Genomic DNA, 15,218 nt, shown 5'->3' with positions numbered 1-15,218 from the left:
GAAGACTCCTGTTTCCTCAGCTAGAATCACATGATGACTTAACATTAAATCATTAGAATTCCTTTAAGATAAAATTGTGAGAAATACATTAAGTTTGGAAACATTGTAACTGGTTTCCATGCCTGGCTGTGCTCCTGGGACTTGTCACCTCACTCACATTTATCTAATCAGGAAGGTAGGTAAGTGGTCATTGAGCCAAAATGTCCTGTCACTATTTTAGGTGTAGAGGATTTAGTATGAAAAATGTAATTGACCCTTTGTCATAGGTCTTAAGTCATAAGATTGGCAAGTAGATATAATGATAATAATGTATACAAAACACAAATTGAGTAAGACAGTAGAGTACCAGACAAGAGGACTTGTTTATGTGGAGTGTGTTGTCAGGTTCTAAAATGGGTTTCTCAAGAATTTTTGTTTTAACTTTCCCTTTGAAAAGTAAGTCCTAACCTCTGTCCCCTAGAGCGCCGTGGCTGGGTTTAGTGATTTCTGCAAGAAGGAAGAATGAGAGCAATCCTTAACTCTGGATGCCAGGGGATTCAAGAGCCATCTCCCACCTCTGCTCCTTGGGTTGTTTGCCATAGGGCAAGTCAGCTGTTATGTCGAGGATACACAAGCAATTTATAAAGAGGCTCATGTGGCAATAATGGAGAACTCTTGCCAACCCCGTGGAATGGAGCCATCCAGGAAACAGACGCCCAGCTCCAGTCCAACTGTCAAATGGCTGCAGCTCCTGCCAACATCTTGAGCTTACCACAGTGGAATGAGAACCTGCACCAGGCCACCCAGGTAAACTGACTCCAGGTCCCTGAGCTAGAAAAACTGAGACAATATAATATATGAAGTTTGTTTAAAGCCACAGATTTTCAGGATAGTTTGTTAACTAGCAATAGATAGCATATATGTGTGTGGAGAAACAGCTGGCCAGCTGTTTTCACATTGCTGTGATGAAATAACTGATAGAAGAAATGTGAGAGGAATAGATCTTGACTCACAATTTCGTATCCATGGTCCATCATGGCGGCGAAGACATGGGGAAGCAACACCATGTGGAGGAAGCTTCTGTCAGAACTACTCATGTGGAGGCAGACCAGGAAGCAGACAGAACATCTGAAACCAGAAGCAGATCGAACTTCAAGCCCAGCTTATGTGGCTCACCATCTTCGAAAAGAGTGCCAACAGCTGGGAGCGAGAGTTCAAACACATGAGCCTTTGGAGGACATTTCATATTAGAACCCTAACAGGGAACTTACTTTGGGAGGATGATTGTTAAACAGAAAAATAAAAATAAAAAAGGAAGAGTAAGATGGGGAGAAGCAGCAAGATGATAGGGGTAAAAACAAGCTTGAATTAGGAAGAAATCCCAAGACCTGCCCACGTGAATTAAACCATCCTTTCAAAGGACTGCTAGAACTTGGAAATCCTCTGGAAATTACCTCATTGTTCCCTCTGTTGGAACTGCTATTGCTTCAGTTACTTGATAGTTCTCTAGAGTTAGAATTCTACTCATGGTGAGACAAATGATCTTTCCTGAAGAAATATAAAGAACACTGTTCATGGGCACATAACTGAATTCTACCCCGTAGAAAAGAAAGCCATTTCAGCGGGTGTGGAAGATGTCTTGGTATGGTCTCAATTTGCATTTCCTTAATAGCTAACAACACTGAACATTATTGCATATGTTTAATTGACCATTTTTGCATATTTCTTAGAACAACACATTCTTTTATGGTTTAAAATGTTTCTCTTATTTTTGCATCTTAAGAATTCTTTACATATTCTGGGAAGAAACCCTTAAATAAATAAATAGTTTATAGTTATTTACTACCATTATGAAGCCCATCTTCCCACTTTGTGGATGCTATTATTTGAGAACCAAGTTTTCAGTTTTACCCATATATACATTTATTCATTTGTTGCTTATGCTTTCAAAGGAAACATGAAAGGAGATCATCAAAGAACTTGTTGCTTAAAAAAAAAAAAACAACATTCATTATGTTTTCTTTTGTGAGTTTTTGTGTGTCAGCTCTTACATTCAGATTGGAGTCTTTTTTGTGTTTGGAAATGCATGTGGGTGGGGTGGGATGGGGGAGCTGGAGGAGGGCAAGGGGACGTGAAACAGAAGTGTAGGGGTGTTAGGAAGCAACACGGAATAAACACAGGTACACAGAAGCACACGGGAATATGGGGACAAAGGGAAAGCAGTTTTGCAGGGCAATTGATTCTTATAAAAAGATGCTCCGGAACCCAAACTAGCCTAGAAAACAGACTGGTGCAGGAAGTTAATTTGGGTTTTAGTCTAACACATGGCATGACTGTGTTGTTGTTTTTTCTACTCTTTTGGTCTTTGGTCTTTTGAGGAGCCCACTACCCAGCTAAATCACATGCTTACTCTTTCTTATAAATGCCTGGCCTTGCTTGGCTTATCTTCACTTAACTAAGCTATCCTGTCTACTTTTCGCCTCTGGGCTTTTTCCTTTTCTTACTTCTGAATACCTTACTTTCACTCTTACTCCATGGCTGGTCCCTAACGTCCTCCTCTCCTTGTTCTCTTGCCCTTTTTTTCATTCTCCTCCCAGATTTCTCTTTCTATTTATTCTCTCTGAATTCCAGTCCTGTCTATCCTTTATCCTGCCTTGCTATTGGTTGTCCAGCTCTTTATTAGACCACCAGGTATTTTAGACAGGCACAATAACACAGCTTCACAGAGTTAAACAAATGAAACATAAAAAATGCAACACATCTTTGTATTGTTAAACAAATGTTCCACAGCATAAACAAATGTAACACATCTTAAAATAATATCCTACAACACTGTGTCTTTCCCCAAAACTCACTGCCTTTCTCAATTGGCTAGATTTTAAAGAATCAGAGCAAAGAAATTGAAGGAAATGGATAAAAAGATTCCTAGCTCCAGGTTGTGAAGTTCCAGAAATGGGGGTGGGAGGGGGTGTAAACAAAAGTTTACCAGGTAGGTGCCTTAGTCAATATTCTATTGCCATGAAGAGAAACAAAGACCTTAGTAACTCTTAGAAAGGAAAACATTTAATTAGGGGTTGGCTTACAGTTCAGAGGTTCAGTCCATTATCATCATGGCAGGATGCAGGTAAACATGGTGCTGGAGAAGGAGCTGAGAGTTCTACATCTGGATTGGCAAGCAGCAGGAAGAGAAAGACAGGATGAGAAAGGGTTGTCTTGAGCTTTTTTAAACCCCAAAGCCAACCGCCAGGGACATACTTCTTCTGACAAGACCACACCTGCCCCAAGAAAACCACACTTTCTGATAGGGCCACTCCCTGGTGACCAGGCATTCAAATCTATGAGCCTTTGGGGGCCATTTTAATTCAAACCACAACATTAGGGGAGATTAAAATGTTTGCATGAAAGTTTTATTAAGTGGTGGAGATTAAAGGTGAAGGAAAATTATGGATTGCCCTTTGCAAGCAAGCTACCTTTGATAGGAAAAACAGAAAGGAAACATTTCCTACAGGAAGATGATCAACAAAATGAAGTATAGATGAAGATGGAACAATGTGATCCATTTCTCTATGTGCTCATTTAAAAAACTAATAAAAAGAAAAATCTTGCGTATGTCAGTTGGCAAAGGTTCAAATGCACTCTTTTGCATGTGGAGACTCAGCTGTCTATCTGCCAGAAGGGTTTTCATTCCCTATTGAATTAGCTTTGCACCTTTGTTGAAGGAAATTGATGATGAATGTGTGGGTTTGTTTGTTGAGTCTCAATTTTATCTCATTGATCTCTGTATCTGTCTGTATGTGAGCAGTACACAGTTTTATCATTATACATTTACAGTAAATTCTGAAATTGGGGAGTCTGGGTTCTCAAAATTACTCATATTTTTCCAAACTTCTTTTAGCTTTGTCTGAGTGTTCTGAATTTCTATCTGAATTTAAATATCAGCTGACACCGTGACAGGGATACTTTTGTATGTACAGATGGAGCTAAGGAGCATGGTCATCTTAGCAATCTTAAGTCTTCTGACCTGTGAACATTCATAATAATTCTGCCACCTTAGATCTTAAAATTGTCTTAGTGACATACTATGATGGTCTTATGTATGTCTTCCAGTTCTTTTATTATATTATATGTATTTCTAAGTGTTTGATTATCTTTATTTTGATCTTTTATTCTTTTTAATAGCATTGTAAGCAACACTGACATCTTAATTTAACTTCCAAAATTTTTATAGCCATTTCCTTTTCTTGCCTATTGTCCTGGCTAGCTCTTCACCACAATGCTGAGTAAAAGTTGCAAGAATAAATATTGCTGTTTTGATACTAACCTTACAGGAAAATAGTCAGTCTTTTATCATTAAGCATGATGTGAATGTGTAGATTTCTCATAAATGGTTTTCCCTGGCTGAGAAAATTCCTTTCTAGTCCCATTTGTTTATTAGGTTGTAACAGTGTTGAAGTTTTGTCACTTTTCTTTTATATGCATGTCCATAAGCATGCTACTCTTTCATTTTCCAACATGGTTCATTTAAATTAGCCTTGCACTGCTAGGATAAGTCCCATTTAAGTTTGGTGCCTACTCCTTTTATACACTGTATAATTTGCTGGTGTCTGGGAGTATACTGCTAAGTACTTTTGTTGCTTTTTTAAAAAAAATAAGTGTTATTGGTCTGTCATTTTCTTATGATGTCTTTGTGTATGAGGTTCCAATAATTTAGGCCTCCTACAAGAAATTGAAAAGTATTCCTTGTTATTATCCTTGCTTGGGAAAGCATTCTGGAGATTGATGTGAATTTTTTCTTTGAGTACTTGGTAAGTTTAAAACTAACTGATTGAGCTGTATCCTGTGTCATGGATTTGTTTATTTTCTGTGTCTCTTGAGCATGCGTTTATAATTTGTAATTTATAATCTTTCTGGGGATTTATGCATTTCATGTAAGTTGCTTATTTTTTTATTTTTATTTTTTTGGTACACAGCTGTTCACAATATACCATTACAAATCTTTTTATTTTTGTAATGTTAGTTATGACATTTCTTCTTTTATTCTTGGTTTTATGAATTTCAGTCTCCTTTTTGTATTGGTGAGTCAGCTTGTCTTTTTTACTGACTCAGACATTTTTTGGACTCTTATAGGCTATTAACCAGCTGTATATCTATTAGTGAGTTCTTAGGAACATTAGTATCTGTCTTGGTATTCATACCTCTGTTTTTCATATTCTGTTTTGAGTCAGTCTTAACAGCTTAATGCTTCTCTTACTAATGAACAATTGAGTTCTGTTTTTATGAAAGTTAGTCCTGAAGTTTTTAAAATTATTTTTTAGGAAAGAAAATGATGAAAATCATTGAAGAGTTAGTAGTGAGAAATGAGATGAGAGAGAAGGATTAGAGAGAGGAAGCCTTAGATCCATGCTTTTGCTCTGAGATGAAGCAGTGTGCAACATGGCAGAAAAGTCATCTCCTTGACCTGTAATATCGCTGCTTCCTCATAGGATAACTGTGTGAAGAAAAATGGGACCATGGTATGGAAAATCCCATGTCAGGTTGAGGGTCATCTTCAGGATCTAATGATTGGCTTGAATTATTGTCTTTCAATCCTTGTCTTTTGGCAGAATCCTGAGGGGAGAAGGCATAGAGACTCTTAGAAGACTAGGTCTTGTATCTGGAGAAAGGTTTATTTTGTCCAAAAAGATACTTGGAGATTGAACATGAACATGGGACATAAAAGTCATTAGCCCTCTAAAAGAGAGAAGCTGGAGCTGGAGACAGTTGAAAGCTCTTAAAGATGCATCTGTTTCTTCCTAACTCCACATGGGGCCTTGGGCAGGGGGCTGATGGTAGAGGGGCAAGATTAGGGAACAGACACAAGCCATGAGAGAGACATTATGGATTGTAAAATAACAGAAGACCTCAGGCAAATTCAAAGTCTGAACTTGAAGAAGAAAGCAAACTACTGCCCATGAATGCCAACAGAAAGAGTTGAGGACATGAGTATATTGTGTTTGGGACTAAGAAATGTAGAGGCTCAAAGGAGGGATGACACCCATCCAGAGGAACTATGCCTGAAGAAAATTTGTCTCACACAAATTAGCATCTCTCTTCAGCCTGCCTCCCATGGTGTTCCCAGATGGGAAGACAGATCAATCTCTTTCATTCAACTGTATTTATTTTTATTTTATTCTGCCCATGGCTTGACCTAGATATTAAGCCATTTATAATAACTTAAAAATATTTCACCATGCTCCAAATCCTCCCTAACAAACATCTACCCATTGAGTAAGTTCAATTCTTGCTGTTTGGGGGAACTCTTAATTCTTCTGGTTTGCTCATCGGTCATCTTCAGCCTGTTTCTGTGAGAGTTTAGCTAAAGTGCTAAGGAAGGAAGTAATTCCACCCAACCTCTAAGGAAGAGAAGAGTTGGGATTCCATGAAAAGAGTCCAGGAGTAGGCCTGACCACACTACCCTGGTTTTGTGAGGCAGTGGACAGTTACTCAGTTCTCAAGACATTTGAGGAGCTAGAGTTTCCATCAATAACTCCAGGACAGGGACCTGCACAGGATACTCTTCCAACCATTTCTCTTCTTCCTTTATTTTCTATCGGCAGCAGAGGCTCTCGGGAGAAGCATTGGATAAACACAAGAGTAGAATTAGGATAAATGCATTCTTTTTCCTTAGGAAAAATTCCATCATGTATGAACACTTCTCCAGCCCTGAGTCAGCAAGGTCAAGTACTGCCTCTTTAAGAATGATTCCTTTCCCCAAAGCTGAGGCTGAGAGTTGATGCTGGGGTCTGATAAGAATCTAAGTTTGAGAGATAAAACATTTTTATGGACAAAGGGACCCTGTAGGGTCAGTACTTCTCTCTCCCAAGAGGCTTTCTGCTCTTCTGTGGTATCGCCTGGAATCTTCACCACAGGCAGGAGCTCACCTGATCTAATCTATCCTGAACTATAGCTATTAGGGTGAGGAGCACCTTCTTTTTTTAAAAAAAAAATATTTATTTGTTATTATAACCACTAAAGCACATTAACGGTAAAAATTAATGTGATTCATTGGGTAGTTATATTCATTACCATGTGCTTCTTTAATAATGTCTACCTACTCAACTTTCTCTTGTCTTTCCTCCAATTCTCTAATAATCCCATTCTACTTTCAGGCCATTTTCACCCTCCTTTTCTTTTGTTTCCTCATAAGAGGGAAAACTTGTCTTCCTATATGGGAATACTCTCTACCCAGGCTGCCACGTTCTTCCCAGATGGACCCAAAACACTTGCTTCTTCATTGGCAGCAAAGAGTAAGCAAACATCTAGGGAGTGTGGTTAGACTTCATAGAAGAATAGAATAATATCAGTACACTTGGGCTCCAGCCCTAGCTCTGTGACTCAGTAGAGCTCAGGGAATGCAAATAAGTCATATGCCCATGCTCCCAGGCTAACTCCACAACTGGCCTCTTCAAGGTCCTTTGAATTCTGACATGCTATATCTGAGTATGACATACAGAAGCCCCCCAATGCCCTAACTATTTGCTTGCTTTGTCTAATTTCCCATCTTGTACTTTCTTTTCTACAGTGGATTCTAAAGGGCTTAGAGTAGTGCACACAAAGAAACTAACTTGCAGAATAAGTAATTTAATTTATAGTTTATGACATAATTTTAATTTTAAAAACAGGTAAGAACAACAGGGTTCTTAGAGCCTGGTATGGTGGTATATACCTTTAATTCTAGCATCCAAGAAGCAGAGACCCGTAGGTCTACATGATTTCCAGGTAAGCTTGGTTTACATAGTGAGTTCCAGGTCAGCCAACACTACATAGTGAAATTCTGTCTTAGAGAACAGGAATGACAGGCTACTCAATATAGTGTCTAATATCTAAGAACACCGAATTCCAGGCACGCACTAGAGCATGGTCTTACATGAGAAGAAGACACCATGACCTGGCAGTGTGGAGGAAGCATGTTGGCACCCTCTTTGGAGCTGCGTTCACAGTCTACTCAGCAAAGAGTGCTCCATGCTGAGGCACAGCTAGCTAGGAAGGACAGGAAATAGAAGCACAGGTGTTTGAGGTGCCAGACCTCTGTCTGTCGCTGTAAGGGGGTGAGCCTACATTTGGATAACATGTCTCTAAGTATTATATGGAATACTTAACCCATGCCATGCACACAGAAACACACACAGGCATGCAGTGACACAGACACACACAAAGCAAAAAGAGGAAGAAAAAGGCAAACCAGAGGGAAATTTTCTACACAAATAGGCTAGCCTTCTCTCAACAGGTCCAAATCACATGATAAACACTTTCCTGCCCTTTGGTATCTTTCTCATTAATTCCTAAATAATGTTAATCACTTTTGAATATAGCTGGAATATTAGCACCAGATTTGTTTAAAAATATTTCTTTCCACTCAAGTAACACCCTTTCTTAAGGCCCAGTGTTTTAGAAACTTTTACACTTTCCTTAAACTTTTGGCCATATTTCCACAAGAAACACTCACCTCTCAAAAATGTTCCAATATTTGGCAGTAGTAACACAGAAGGAGTCCAGTGATGGGCACAGCAGGGAAGGTATGACTCAACTTTCTCAGAACTCTGGGTTTTCAACTAATCAGTCCAGGGAGACAGACAAAGTGGCCTACCATTCTGTTCTCCCAGTCATCTTCTTTGTCATTATTTACATCTCTCTAGTATATCCTTCATGAAGAACATGACACACATTGACATGTCATAGAATTAGCCAGTGTCTCTGGTTCCAGGTCTTGAGGTGCTAAGCATGTTGCATGTGAGTGAGTCCTTCTTCTATTGAGGCTTGTGAAATATGGGCTAATAATTTCTAGTTTTGTTTTCCAACCTTCCCCACTTGCAGTTTGGGGCAAATAAGTAGACCAGTGGTTTGGGTTGGTGGGGAGCAATAGAAACCAGCGATTACTGGGAGAGGTCCTAGGCCTTTTAAGACCATGTAAGTTCACGTACTAGTAGTTTCTTTTGTTTAGCTATGGCCACATAACTGACACTTACACCAAAGAAAACATTTAAAGGCAGAATTTATTTTGGCTCACGGTTTTTGAGGGTTCAGTCTAGTTGTTTGAGCAGAACAGGACAGCAGTAGGAACATAGACTGTTTACATCATGGCAGACCAGAAAGCCAAGAATATGACCAGAAGCCAAGGAATTACAACCTGCACCCTGTGGCCCACTGCCTCCAGTGAGGCTCCATCTCCCAAAGCCTTGAGAATACCCCCCCAATAGTGCTACCTGCTGGGGACCTAGTGTCCAAAGTAGAAGCTTTGGGGGACATTGAAGGCTAATCGTCTCTCATCAGATGCTTGGAATGGGGAAGATGGATTGCTGTGAAGAAGGTGGTCCTGAGAAACTCACAGTTCCAATAGGTGTCCAGGCCATTAACTTAGAAGACCTAGAGAGCATACAAGTTGCTTGAATGGGTCCAGAGTGCTTCTGGGCAGCAGGACTCCACTTAAGAGTGAGAAAGGCAAACCCCACAGGATGTTCCCTTGCAATGAATTCAATTGGAGATTTTAATCAGAAATAATATTGGATAAGTTTTGTTAAGGAGAAGATTGAAAAATAATTAGAAATGAAACTTGATGTTCCACAACACACAGGGCAAAGCAGAGAGTAAGGCAGAAGTGTAACATAGACGCCTGCAAGACCATGGAAGAGGGGACAGATGCATCTGTAAGATCATGGAAGAGGGGACAGATGCATCTGTAAGATCATGGAAGAGGGGACAGATGCATCTGTAAGACCATGGAAGAGGGGACAGATGCATCTGTAAGATCATGGAAGAGGGGACAGATGCATCTGTAAGACCATGGAAGACGGCACAGATGCATCTGTAAGACCATGGAAGAGGGGACAGATGTATCTGTCATGTACCTCATCCTCCGGTCCACACACTGGCCAGGAGCAGCCCTCTGCTTCAGATTCTCAGGGAAGACGAAGGGAGACCTGAATGACTCAGAATGCAGGGTGAGGCTGTTGCTGGTGAACTGACTCTGGAAGTTTCTGGCCATAATAATCTGTGTAGAGGTCAGAGATTGCGTCTTCTTTCTGGGCACCTTAGTACGACCAACTGCTTTTTCTTTCCCCTTTCGGCTCAGAGCATTAAAGTCACAGTTTGAAGACAGCCCTGGGAGATGAAAGCTGCCCAGGCCACAGGTCTGACAGCTCCTGACTTCCAAGTCTCCTCTGAGGACCGTGTGTGTGTGTGTGTGTGTGTGTGTGTGTGTGTGTGTGTGTGTGTGTGTGTGTTTGCAGTGGCTGTGGAAGCAGACGGAGGGAAGTGCCCAGGGGCTTTGCTGCTGAATAGGAGTCTATGGTTCCACTTTGTGTATCAGAGAATAAGCTGGTATTTGATGGCACAGTCGGGTAATGGTGTTTCTGAGCAGGGACTAGAGGTGGACTATGGGAATAACTGAGAAAGGAGTGGGCATATTAGAATGTCATTGCCTAATGAGGGCAGAGGACTGAAGATTCTGCCCACACGAAGCAGTGTTTTTCGTGGGCTCATTTTTGGGGGATGCATTTAATTATTTTGAGATTTAGCTGTATTTTAGGTTATAGTAGAAAAAATAGTTTTCCCATTTAAAAGAATTGGGGTGTCTTACAGCTTTTACTTCCCTCTAGCATCTATTTATCAGTGCATCTGCTGTGTGTAAAGCTGGGACTTGAGTGTGGATCTTTTACATTCTTCCAGCTAGGTGATGTTTATAGAGAATCATAACACACACACATGCACGCAGGCATATGCACACGCACACAGAGTTATAGAGTCTCACCCTTTTCTTGATTTCTATTGGATTTCTGTCATTTCCTTCTGTTAGGGACTTTGGCTTAAATTTACTCTTATTTTTTCAGTTTCTTCTCTTAGGTTTTGGTATATATGGGGTGTGTGTGTGTGTGTGTGTGTGTGTGTGTGTGTGTGTGTGTACACGTGGGCGAGCACATGTAGGGGAGCTCACACATGTTCATACAAAGGCCAGGGAAGATGTCAGATGTCTTCCTCTATCACTCTCCACCCTATGCCTTTGAGACAGGGTCTCTCACTGCACAGGGAGCTTACCACTTCAGCTAAGCAGGCTGTCCAGTGGGCTCCAGGCATCTCCCTGCCCCCCTCCCATCCCAACAAAAGGGCCATAGGCACTTGTGATCAAATCCTACTTTCTTGTGTAGTTTCTGGGGATTCAAACTTGGTCCTTGTGCCTGAGCTCCCACCACACAAGCCTCCTCTCACTGTTCTTTTTCAAAGTTGCTCAGAGATGAAGCTAGAGTGACGGCTTTGAAAGTACCGCCCTATTTTTATTGGGTGCCATATGCTCCCCCTGAGTATGACCTCAGGGTCACACAGCAATTCTTCATTTTTATCTATTTTGATTTTGTTTTTGCTTTTCATTTTTGTGATTCTTCTCTCATAATCAAGATAACATCAAGATTTTGGTATTGTGAGTATTACTACTATGTAAAGATGCAGAAAGACAGAAGTCAAAGGAGAAGCCTTTCCATAAGATGAGATCCCCCTAAGAAAACTTGCCGGAAGGGGACAGTCCAGCGACCAACAAAAGCATGGAAAGGAACCATCCAGATAAAGAGCAGACCCCAGAGGGTTCCAAGTGCAAAGTGCAAAGGTCCTGAAATGGGGACACAAGGGAAACAATTTGTAGACATAAAGGAAAGCTGTCCTGAGGTCTGTCTTCCTGAGCAGACTGATTCCAGAAGGAATGGAGAAGCCACAATCGTGTGGGGGTCACAGCACCTCCACAACTGGCCCCATCGGTCTCTGAGGAAGGACCATTGTCCTGGGATTCTGTTCTGATTAAACTGTTACAGTCTTTGCTTCTTAGAATACAGTGCTCTGTGCTTTGTTACTTACTAGTCTTGCGTGTTGCTGGAGATTGGACGTAGGGCCTCACGCATGCTAAGTATGCAGTCTACCCCTGAGCTCCATCCTTTACCAAAATTCAGTTTTTTACTCCCTGAACGTTTGCCATAAGAAACCACTGGATCTGCTTTCTTTTTTAGGTTTTATTTTTTTTTTATACTCCAACAGAACTTCCCAGATTGACCTCAAATAACTGATTCATATCAAATCCATTTCTTTGCCTTTGCCGTTGCCTTCTTGAATGGGTTTCTTTGATTCGTGGTGACAAGATTAAACTGATAAATCATGGCCACGATCTGGTGCCATCCATTTTCAACTTTATTCTTTTTCACTGCCAAGGATCTGTGATGGAAAAAGTTCCTCAGTAGGCCACAGCTGGCTCGAGCTCCGCAGCGAGTTAATAAACATCTGCTGAAGTAGAGCCTCCCTCACCCTCCTCTCCCCACGCTGCCTGGCTGAGGAACTGTTCTCGTTATCTCCGAAATCTTTTCCTGGATCTTCTCTCTGCTTTGGCTCTGTGGACCTTTCATCACCTCCCTCCATTCTGAATGATTCACAGCGTGCTTGTTTCTCTTGAGTCAGTCTTGGGGAAAGTCTAGAGCAGGCCTCAGCTTTTCACCAGTGATGGAGACCCAGCTTCTGGGCCTCAGACTCTCACTTCATATGGACAACATGACCCCTCACAGCACAGAAAGTATCCATGGCCCTCAGCACCAAGCAAGAAGGCGGCTGGATAGGACCAGGCAGATCGATACTTCGCAAGAGAAATGAATTCTGTCCTGTGTGGGATATCTCTCACGTTAAAGGCAAAACCAAAGTGTCCTGTGCTGGGTTTTGGAGGAAAGCTCTTGCCAAAGTTTCTTTGACTGTTTTTTTTTCTCATTTATCCCAGTTAGAAACCTTTCCTGATGATGGGACAATTGAAATCTTCTCTATACAATGATGTGTCTGTTGGCTAGTGAAGGAACAGAATCCTTCCATTGTATCTTTTACCTGGTGTATTTGCCACTCTCTGGAGACTGGGAAAGAGCTGACTTTCACATTTAATAGTGGGTGGAGTGGCAGTGTTCAGTGTTGTGCACATTCACACATGGTACCATTGCTTAGCTTCTTGGCTCCACGTTCTCTCGGGGGAATTGAAGCTCATCGTCTTGTGTCTTCGGCTCACAGTACACTCTGTGTGGAAACTCCTTTGAGTCACGTCTCCTGGTCTGGAGATCATGGATGGAGGATGGTCATCTTTTCTATGTTTTCCAGCTGTATCTGAAGGCAGGGCAGATCTCTGTTTCCCTATAGCTACCCTGCAGGGAGCTAGGCAGATGAATGATCAAAGAACCGACTTAAGATGAAGATGTGAGCAGGTGAAACAGGAAGCTCCAGATTCTTTAAGATCCAATTCTTACTCTCCAATAAATTTTTAGATGCCCTGGTATTAAGAAATGGTTAGGTATATCTTTCATCAATAGGTTGGATTTGCCCTTCCATCCCCATGTAGGTCTTAGGACTCTTGGGTCTTTTGACTTGGTAGGACAGAAACTTAGAAGGTAATGATGGTAGTCCCTCTTCAGTCATTACCTACAATTTTATATTAAATAGAGTCTTTTAAAGTGCAAGTGAATTTCACAGATATGCTGATTGTCTCTTGGAGCTCCAGAGAGTCTTGCATATATGTGTATATTTCATTTCTAGTATTCATGCCTGAAAAACCCAGAGCTATCAAGTCCAAGCCCCCAAAAAAGCAGAGACCAAGAGAGGTCCAGCTGCTTGGCCATGGATCACAGATATGTTGTTAAGCCCACTGTCTTCACATCTTTCCCAAGATTATTTGAACTGGCATTATATCATGATGACATCTTGTCTGCTTCATGCTGGCAGAGAAGGTGCCACAATAAGGGCATTAAAATTATGTCTCCATCTTTGTGTTTATGAAGCACCTTGAGAGACTTCATCTTGACTGACAACTTGGTGGGATTTCGTATCACAACGAAACAAGTTTCTGGGCTTGACTGTGAAGAATTATTTAGATTAGGTTACTGAGGTGAGACCTTATGTGTGAGTGGTACCAATCTATGGACTAGGATCCTGGACTGAAGAAAAATGAGAAATCTAACAGAGGGTAAGCTACATCTTCCATGATAATGGACACAACACTACCGGCCACCTAAATCTCTGGCTGCCTTGACTTTCCTATCATGATGGGCTATACCAGGAACTTTGAGCCAAAATCAGCCTTTTCTTTATTAAGTTTTTTTTTTTTTCAGGTACTTTGTCCTCCACCAACAAAACAAGTAACTAACACTTTTTTTTTTCTTTTTGTTGTTATTTGTAATCACACACTCTCAACTCTGAGATGATAATCCCAGGAATGAATTAATTCCTGTCCAGGAGGGAACTAATTAAGCCATCAGCTACACATCCCTTCATCTCCACGACCCAATACCTTTTTCTCTAGCTCTGTTGATCACCCTTGGCACAAATGGCTGCAGATGCAATGGCGATTCTAGTCACGCTGAGAAAAGCCCTGGATGTGTTTAATTTCCTGCCCCACTATGACAAAGACCTCACTTCATGTCTTTGTGACCAAATCTCTGTAACTTCGCAAGAGCAGAATGTATTGACTTGGGGATACTCAGAGTCCTTGTGTCCTTTGGGGTGTCGCCAGGGCAGCTCTGGGATCTGAATGTTTTCATTTTATTCCTGCTTTAATACCAGGCCTATTTCTCCCATTTCAAAATGTCGTGGAGTAGGTTGGTGTCATTTGTTTTCATAAATTAATGTTGATTGCAATTTATGGCCAGATGGGCCACGAAAAACAGGAGCCCTGTGAGCCTCTTGGAAAGTCCAAAGAAAAGGAGTGGGCATCACTTGGGGTGAACTTTTGCACTTCAGGATTTCATTCTGGCCAGAGAGTAAATACTTATGAAAAATCTTGTTTTAAAACCGTTGGGCACAAAGGAGCCCTTCTTAGGATTATTTTTGCCACTGTTTCCAATTTCTGTAGCAACTAGAAAAAATGTAAATACAGTGAATTCTTCATACTGGGAAACTATGTGTGTATGTTGCGGAGTGACTTCATTAGGCTTGGAACTCAGAAGTCTAGAGTTAGAATCCTTCAGAGAAACCCCGTAGCCAGCATACATATTGGGGTGTGCATTGGATCATAAAGCATAAAGGCTCTGACCCTGTATGTACATCTCTACTTAGTTATTTCTTCACGGGTCAGTGAAGAGAAATGGGTCAGTGAGAGAGGAAAAGAAAACGTCAAAAACACTGGAGAATTTGATGATTCGATGTTTCTATGAAATAATGGCTTGTGGGAAGCTGGACTCAAAGGTCAGCTTGGCAACAGCCAA

Source organism: Onychomys torridus, chromosome 23, assembly GCF_903995425.1.
Source record: "Onychomys torridus chromosome 23, mOncTor1.1, whole genome shotgun sequence".
NCBI lineage: Eukaryota > Metazoa > Chordata > Mammalia > Rodentia > Cricetidae > Onychomys > Onychomys torridus.
Note: the sequence above shows the minus strand (reverse complement) of the source record.